Raw genomic sequence first — 9,457 nt, 5'->3', positions numbered from 1 at the left:
TTATGAGGGAAAACAGTCTGGTGTTCTGACGGAAAGCCAAACAAAAACCAATTTCCTGACAACTGTCAAGCAACGAAGTTTGTCTATGTTCTGCTGTCTTTACGTTCTGTCTGAAAATATCGTAATGAGACTAGTGTAGACGATTGTAACCGCAGCATTATTGCTAACTCTAAACTCAAAGGATTTTTTTTTTTTTAATCCAAAGCCACGTAAACACCGGCAAGCTAAAATCTCTTTCAATGGCTGAAATAGAAAGGACAAACTGGATATGAGCAGACACTCGGACTCCAAATGCACAAGTCTCTCTGATTTTCAGTTTGCTGCAGTAACACAAACCTGATAATTTTAGCGACTAAAGAAAATACAAGTGGACAATATAAAGTTTTTGCTTGCGGCGCGCATTTTTTCCATCATATTGATGTGAAAGCTTATTGTCTTGTATCTGTAAAATATTAACTTCCAAGAAATACTTGAAGGCAGCATGAGCACAGAAAAATTAACTCTCCTCAAGGATGTGTGCTGTAATTTAACTACTGACAGAAGAATGTGGATGTTCCACAACATTAAATGTAACCATACAGTCGACAAAAAGTATTGCTAAAAATATTTGGAAATCTATCAAATATAAATTGTACTCTTTGGCAAATTGCTGTGGTACAAGAGGAATAAAACATGCTGTGAGGAAAATCAACTTTGGGGTGGGAACAGTAACATCACCTACTCACTGTTTTACTGGAACAGCCCCCCCCCCCCCCCCCCCCCCCCCCCCACACACACACACACACAGGTTGATTTAGTTATTGTGCCGTAAACTGAGAACCCAGTTGCATCTTTACGTTTCCATCTGAGAAATTATCACTTTATTCTAGGCTTTGATTAAATATTTATACAGTGTGGTGTTCCTCTAACGAGGTGTTCGCAGCTAAAAAGTGACGACATGCTGAATTTGCCAGAAAAAATAGAATTGGTTCTGCAATTAAAAAAAAAATTCCTCTTCTAACCCTTGTCTGTCTGGTTCAGTGGTTTGAGTTGAGGGCACTGATTTGGTTCTTTTGAGAACTTTAAGATGAAGAAAGTGAAAAATGAAAGCTCTTCAGAGCAGGCAAGCCTCTTTGTCTTGGTAGGTTGACTCTTGTCTGAGGTTCAAAAGGTCCTTGAGTTCAAACCCAGGCACATCTCCATAGAATATCAGTGCTGAGGATTGTGGTGGAACCACAAAAGGTTCTGGGGAGTGAACACTGATTCCAGACAGTGTACACAGGATGCGTTTTACTCTTCACTTCCATCCTTCAAACACAGCTGGTGAAGCCCAAACATCTCAACCAGTGTCCACCAAATCCTAAATAATCTCCACACCAAAATAAACAACATTGTTAAGGATGGAACGATCTGGAACAATAAAATACTGACGAGCCAAATGTAACTGTGAACAAGCACGGGCGATTGCTCTAAGACAACGAGGGAGGCTCAGCCTCCTCTAAAAATGCCCTCATAACTTTAATGTGCGCGTGAGTTTCTCCCCCTCGTGACAGCGCGATGCAGCCCAGCCTCAGTGCACTTCAATGGCATTTGGGAGCTCTGCGCTTTTCAATCTCAAAATGCAAGACGGTTATTGGACAAATACTGCGAAAATGCCCGCCTACGGACTCTGAGCCTCACATGGGAGGGACATGGCAGGTTCCGCGAGGAGACTGGTGATTGGTGAAAGCGGCCGGATATTTTCTTTGATTGACAGCTTGTTTCAACTATAGAGGGCTCTGCGATGATGCTAAAAATAGTAACACTGCGCGTGCGCAGCCATCTTGGAAGTCACTCGCTCCAGAGCGCTCATAGAGTACACATTTAGCGATTCGTTTCCGCGTTAGAGGGCTTAGAAGCTTGGATTTTTTAAGAATTTAGACATCTGAAGTGATGGAGCACTACTGTGAAAGTTTGGATAAGCAGGCACGGGAGCGTTATGCTGAGAAGGTACGTTTCATTGGGAATGTAGATCCATACACTGTTAGTGAGAAGGAATGGAAAGCTGACCCCAGCTTGTTGCCGCATTTAACATACATAGATCTTGTGAACTATCTAGTGTTTCACCCAAGTCCATTTTGTGAACTAAAGGATTTCCAGAACTACAAGAGCATGGAAGCATACGATAGATTTGTGTCCGGTTGGGTCCGCGATGTGTCGGTGTTTACTGCTGAAGATGGAGAGACAAAAGTGATCAGAGGGAAAGTGTTACACTCGCAGAGTCTATCCCAGCCTAGTCTACACCCCTGGATAATAGTTGACAAGAGACATGCTATTTTGTGTGCACATTGCAACTGCATTGCTGGACTTGGGTAATGTTGCTCCCATGTTGCTTCCCTGTTGTTTTATGTTGAAGCGGCCACGAGACTGAGGGAAAGTACGACGGTCACACAACAGCCGGCATACTGGATGCTACCGGTAACTATGAAATTAAAATAACTATTTTAGTAACTATGAAATTCAAGACAATATTAACCTACCTGTCACAAAGTGATCAGAACAAATCCGGATACAGTCAAGTTGTCCTAAATTTGATTGGTTAATGGCAGCCAGCCACTGTCGTCTCCTCCGCTCGCTTTTCTCCTGTGCTGCAATTCCCTGGTTAGTCACGACTTTAGGGAGTCTGTGGAAGCTTTTGCCACCCTTTTCCCCTCGGTTACTACAGCCAACAATGACGCACGTATTCGGCATTGTCACCCCTTTTTGCTTCGCTGGACAACAACAATGCACTGACACAGCGACCTTTGACTTCCAATATGGCCGCCGCCGGGTTCGCGCTGATCTCGAAACACTCTATTGACAGGCAGCGGTGAATCTCAGTTCAGTCCCATGTGGATTCGCAAGTGCTGTGGTGTATTGTAAGAGCTCAGCTTACATTTCGATTTCATTCATTACATACGGTTTCTACCAGCTTTTTTAGTTTGTATATATTTTCATTGTAAATAAAGTGTAAATATAGTGTTGTCAAGTTTGCTATCTTAGTTCCAGAAATTTCGTTTATTTGAGTGACTGAACTTGAACTTGAGGGGGCTAGTCAGCTAGCAAGAAAGCTGCGCACGGATGCCAAGTATTGCTGATTTAATTTTGGCGAAGCCATTTGCCAGTCTTCCTTTCGAGGAAAAAATTAAAGAGACCAACGCCTCAAATTGACTTGGTGAAAAAGGTAGGGAATAATACTCATTCCTTTCAGCTCTCCTGGTATGAGAAAGTGAATTGGCTAACAGCAAGTGACCCACATCAACAACAGTAAATAGGCTACTTTAGTAATATGTCATGGATGGACCAAAAATATAGAATCTATTTAAAATGTTTATGCTGAGTATATTATATTGGAATATATATTTCTCTGGATATGAATTAAACACAGCTACAATTTGGAAAACATTTTTAAACAAAAACACAGCCGAGAACATTTCACACTACAGACCTGGATTAAAAGTGAAGGGTTATCAAAATTGCCAATAAAACATTTCTCAGTCAAAATAAGTTAAATACAGGGAGAGTGTCATTGAATGAAATGTGTGGCACCCAGCTCTACTGCTGAGGTTCCTGACAAAGAGCTGCTTTCAATAATGATCAATTTTTAAACAACATGCCACAATTTTAAAATATAAAATGTTAAAATATACCCCTCCCCCCCAACACCATCATGTATATTGGACAGTAGGCTAATGGGCCAAAAGAACCTGTTATGGGGGCGTCGTGGCTCAGGTGGATAAGGCGCCATACCATAAATCCGGGGACCTGGGTTCGATTCCGACCTGAGGTCATTTCCTGATCCCTCCCCGTCTCTCTCTCCCGCTCATTTCCTGTCTCTACACTGTCCTATCCAATAAAGGTGCAAAAAGCCCAAAAAAATATCTTTAAAAAAAAAAAAGAACCTGTTATTTCACAGTTTGTGACCCTGCCAACAATCAGCCAGATCAGAGGCAAGAGTATGGGCAAAATTGATGTGTTTTTTCTTTTAAAATCTGGAAATATCGTAACCGACCAGCCTCCCGTTTGAAAGACTACCAGCCGCCACTGTGAACAAGGAAGAACTTTTGAGAAACATTCCAGAAGCTCATCACCCAAGCTTGGAGTTTGGACTTGTTCGAGTGTGTTGGTCTGGTATGTTCACCTGCAGCTCAGAACTGACCCACCCACCCAAAAGAGAGAGGAAAATTATTTGTCCCAAGAATATGACATAATTAATAAAACAAACAAATTTATCCTCGCTGTGGATAAATCTGTTTGTTTTTTTGATAAATCTCGCTGTTTTTAAATCTGGTTGGCTTGGAGTTTGGCTACTCAAATCATTGTCAACTTGGGGCAGAGGAAATATGGGGACTGGTGGGGGGACATGTCCCCAACAAGATCAGCAGCTCCCTCTCCCCCCCCCCCCCCCAAAAAAAAAGTAGACCTTGTAGATTTTTCTTGATTTGTGCCAATTATAAAATCCTCCCACAAGGATAACATTATGTCAGAGAAGTTCTGGTTATGATTAAACGAAGTGTCAATTAACCATCATGCAACGTGCTTCCTTCCTGCAGAATCCCATCCCTCACATCCCCATCATTCCACACACATCTCAAGGATCATGCTGAGATCATGGACAGCCCTCTCATTTAGAACAGAGACATGTGTGGCCAAGAACAGAAGTGTTGTATTGCATGGTCGCACCTGCTAGACTTTAAGACAATAATCCAAATCATCTTAAAATACAAGACAGCTTCAGAAGATAGGTGTCCTCAGAGAGTTTGATGCTCCTGGTAGAAAGGCCTCCCGAACATGGGGATTTCAGCTCTTTTCCAGGAGTTGGATCATTTGGTCCAGCTCACAAACGAGAGTCGATTCTTTCGACTCCCCAACGACTCTTTTCTGTCTGAAAACAGACACATTTTGACCACTGATCGTTCCTGCATGCCTTCTCATTGCATATGAAATCTCACTCTTCCTTCTGATTAACATACCGTAAAATACCAAATAATAGCCCGGGCGATTATTTGTCTCAATCACGTAAGAGACCCGGCGCGTATTAGAGACTAGGCGGCTATTTGGAACAGGCGATTAATTCCTTCTTCACAAATACCTTCCCCAAAATCTACCTCAAAACGGGGAAAAAATCATTCTCAGATAGGCCTACTTTTAACCAGTATAACTTACAGTTTGTTTAGAGTTAGATTACAGATAGCACGGCGCCGACTTCGGGGAATTTTGAAGACGCAGAATGCATCTTCGCATGGCACAGTCGGGGTGGATAAAGGATAAATCACACACCTTTTCCTGTTAATGACTAGTTAAGCGCATGCTTTACAAAATAATCAAGAAACCACACCATTGTCTGTGCGCAGCACTGTGATTTAATTACTCTGCAAAGTTATGGTCACTTGCTATCACCCTCACCCATGCAGCCTCCACCCTTTGCGCTTCGCGATGTCTGTCAATCTGAAATTACATGGAGGGCGCGACGTTGAAGCAACATAATTAGGGTGCGAAGTGTCAAACCAAAGGGTTTTTTCTTATGCTGAAAAATAAGTGACCTGCAGTGGCTACATACTGTCATCTTGCATCACGTTTCTCTCCAAGACGTCTCCCTATTTGGCCGATATGAGCCTATTCCCCGAGCGAGTTGGTACGGTGGCTCGACCCCGTAGAAAACTTAAAGTTCGGATGAAAGTTAGTTGAATAGGTTACTGACTTGTAGGCCTACATGTTGCCTGCCTGACGCGTGCTTCTGCCCAACTTGCACGACAGATTACTTGTTGAAAAGGCCCCTTGGATTAGATTGGCCGCGAGCAGACTGAAATGCATGTTAGAACGCTCTCACCTTTTTTGTAAAGCGTCTTCCAGATCCGAATGGGTAAGGGCAAGTGAAATGGTATAAGGTCTTTAATAAAACTCAGTGTGTGCTTTGACGCATGCATTCGGCAATTTAGGTCGTTTAACAGAAGCAGCAGTCCAACCTTGGAAACCCGCAGTCCTCAATGTCACCACACACGCTGGCTTTCGTTGGGTGAATACCCCAAAGGGGTGGCTAAGACATCTGTCAAAAGTTACGGAGTTGCATTCCTCAAGAAATATTACGGTAGACCAAGATTATAACATTGAAATGGCATGTTTATTATCACGTAACAAAATGTTGTAAACAGTATTATAGAAATAATTTCATTCATTCATTCATTCATTCATTCATTCATATTGTTTCGGTAGAAAACTATGCAATGCAAAATCGTTTAAACACCAGAAAACCAGAAAAGTGCTGGGCCTCAAGATTCTAGATAGAACGTTCGGACGCTTTTTTTTTTTTTTTAGACCCCGGCGAGTATTCGGAACCGGCCTTTATTTGTCACAACACACGCGTACACCCGGCCGTTAAAGGGAACTCGGCGGTTAATTGGAACTCGGCTATTATTTGGTATTTTACGGTATTATTTTGCATTTTTGAGATATTTTTCTACAGTAATGTGTCACATGTGCTTTCACAAAACCACAATCATGAATATTATGGTGCTTGTTTGATTTCCTGAAAATTCAATTGTATTTAAACGAGATAATTATGAAGATCATTTTAAAATTCCAAATACTTTAATGAAAGTTGAGCACAGATGTGGAGAAAAAAAAGTTCTCAAAAAGGAGTCGGCTCTCAGCGTTCACTAAAAAAAAGAGCTGACTCGTTCACAAACGACACATGACTCAGCAGCACGAGGGTGTGTGGGGAGAGAGAGAGAGTACACAACACTGCACATTAAAATAATACACTCAATAATTCATTCAAGTCAAAGGTGCATGAATAAATGGAGAAGAAGTGAGATGGATGTCTTGCCTTCGTGCTGGAGGAATTGTTCAATGTGTTCACTGCATTTCAGAACCAGAAACATGACCATCAGCCCATCAGGACAATCACAACCTCCTCTCTTTAGTCTCCATTACATTCTCTTCACCTTCACCTGAACAATGAACCCACAACTCAAAAATACTTCTGAGTTTCATGTAGCAGCTTCTGAGCATTTGTTCAGTGCTAATTGTGACTAAACAGCAATCACTGACCTGTGAAAACATCTGGAGGACTAAAGAGAAAGAGAACCAGCAGACACTTTGGATCCTGATGATCTCCTCACCTTCTTCAGGATGAGAAGGTAGGCCAGCATGGTTTCCTTTTTCAGTCTGTAGTCGTGTTTACTTGGTTTCCAGCTATAACCAAAGAGTAAAAAACACATTTCTGTTGTTCCTGGGGAAGAAGTGGGTGATGGTTGAATTTCAAAAAGATTAGCTTGGTTAGTTTTAGCTTTGTGGCTAAAAACATTTAGCTCGCTGTTGTAGTGAGCAGGTAAACAGCCTTTATTTTCTTCTAAAACTACTGGTTAAGCCATAATTTATTTCCACTGCATATATTCTCTATAAATCTTTGTCTAATTCATGAATGATTTTAGATGACAGGTAGAATAAATAATTCCTCGAGCCACAATGAATGAACTTGATGAGGCAGAGGTAAAGGACATCTCTGTCTTGCTGATGTCTTTCAGAAGTTTATTTTTGCATTCTGGGGCATAATAACTGTCTACCATCTTGACAATACAGTCTTTCTTACTCATGAGCTGTTTGAACTCCACTTTTCCCTGCCATTCTGGCCCCTATGTGGTTTGTGACGTCAGCCGCAACATGTCAGTTCTCCCCAAACAGCTGGGCGACTGCCTCCCCTCCCAGGGTGGATTGAGAAGAAACAAAGGGATTATAGAGCTTGAAGAGAGGGTTTCAACTTTTTTTTTTTAAATATGCAGAAGCCCATTAGCCCAAACCCATCACCTTGACTTTTTGCTTTGAACTTCAACAGCACTTCCTTCGTTTCCTCCTCACTGCTTCTTCACCTCAGTCATCCTCCACTTTCCAACCTTCATTCTTCAGCCACATTTACAAACCAAACTAACAACCTCACACATGGAAGGTGAGACCTTTATATGATCATTTCATTTTTGGGTGATTGTCTTCTAAAGTAAAACAAAAAGCAATAAATTCAATAAAATTTATAAGCAGACGAGAGTCGGATGGTCCAAATACACCAGAGATAAACTTTTACCAATGAGGAAACTGTTGATAGAATTTGCATGTGATTGTAAAACAATCAGATTTGTCCAGACAACAAAGTAATATTGATTTTTAAAGTTTATTGAGCCTTCCTCAAGCCTGGACATGGCTCAGCAAAATCATCATATTTTTACACAAGAAGCTAAGCTCATTTGATGAAGTCTCAGATTTATGGACCAGCAAGAAACCAGTGCTGTAGGACACACAGCAACCCGTCAAACACTCACACGTTAGTGTCATTTTTTTGGTTTCCTGTAAAAGCTGAGTGATCCAGTGTGAATCGGAGAGAACGTTCTAGACCTTTCACACCCGCCCCATACAGGTACGACTCAGTGATCCAACAGGCTTGTTGGTGTTTCACTGAGGGATGTGGAGGAACCTGATGAACTCGTCCACATGTTACGCAATACTCCCAAACACTTCGGAAAAGCATTCAGAGTTACTTTGGTTGTAATTTTACAGAAACGCAGTCAACATATGGATTTGTAGATAATATGGAAAGATGTTCTCTTGGATACAAAAAATTAAAGATAAGGATGAATAAACAGACAATTCAACATTCTAATTTGGAAATACGAGGTGTTTAATTGCTCCTGTTTACACTTGGAGTAATAAACCACTTTCAGAGCTCTAAGCGCAGTACATGAGCTTCGTCACGTCAATGCTTTCTGGGTAATTTGTGCTCCGAGGGTCTACCATGAAGTCGACATAAAAAAGAAAGCTCTACAAGTTTAATGATCCATTCTCCATCTTTGAAGGTTCATGGTCCTAAAACGTTGACCACCTTCGTTCACTCTGATTACTGCAGATTTCACAGGAGGAAAGAAACATGACTGCGATGTGATTTTAAAATAAAAGTTATCCAAAATGTCCTGCACGGAACACATTTTGACATGGAGTGTCTACAAAAAAGAGACAGTTGCACCTACAGTACATTTTCCCTCATCAGAAAATCCATATTTCCATATTAGATAAATATGCAAATATTTATAAACATGTCAACTGTACATGCCCCACCCCCGTCCTGAGAAACGTACCCAGTTTCTGCCCAGGAATCTCACTGGGTCACACCAAACCTCATCAGCATTTTCTCTTGGGCAGAACATCTCACACTTCTCAGATCTTCCATTGACTGGCCCAAACATTCTGGGACATCAACACACACTTCAAGAATAATTAAACCATAGGATAATACATGATGCAGATTAAACTCCACACTATACAGTGCATGAGTCAGAAAGACTGAGCAGAAAGTATTTTGCAACAACCTTTCAGTCAGGTCTGTTCCTTTACTGTATTTACTTGTTCAATGTAATTCTGATAATTCATTAATCTATTTTTTTTTAACAGAATCAACTTCCTTTACTTTTAATCA

Source organism: Neoarius graeffei, chromosome 26 (genome assembly GCF_027579695.1).
Source record: "Neoarius graeffei isolate fNeoGra1 chromosome 26, fNeoGra1.pri, whole genome shotgun sequence".
In the NCBI taxonomy this organism is placed as follows: domain Eukaryota; kingdom Metazoa; phylum Chordata; class Actinopteri; order Siluriformes; family Ariidae; genus Neoarius; species Neoarius graeffei.
The sequence above is the reverse complement of the archived record's forward strand: the minus strand, read 5'-3'. Positions refer to the sequence as shown.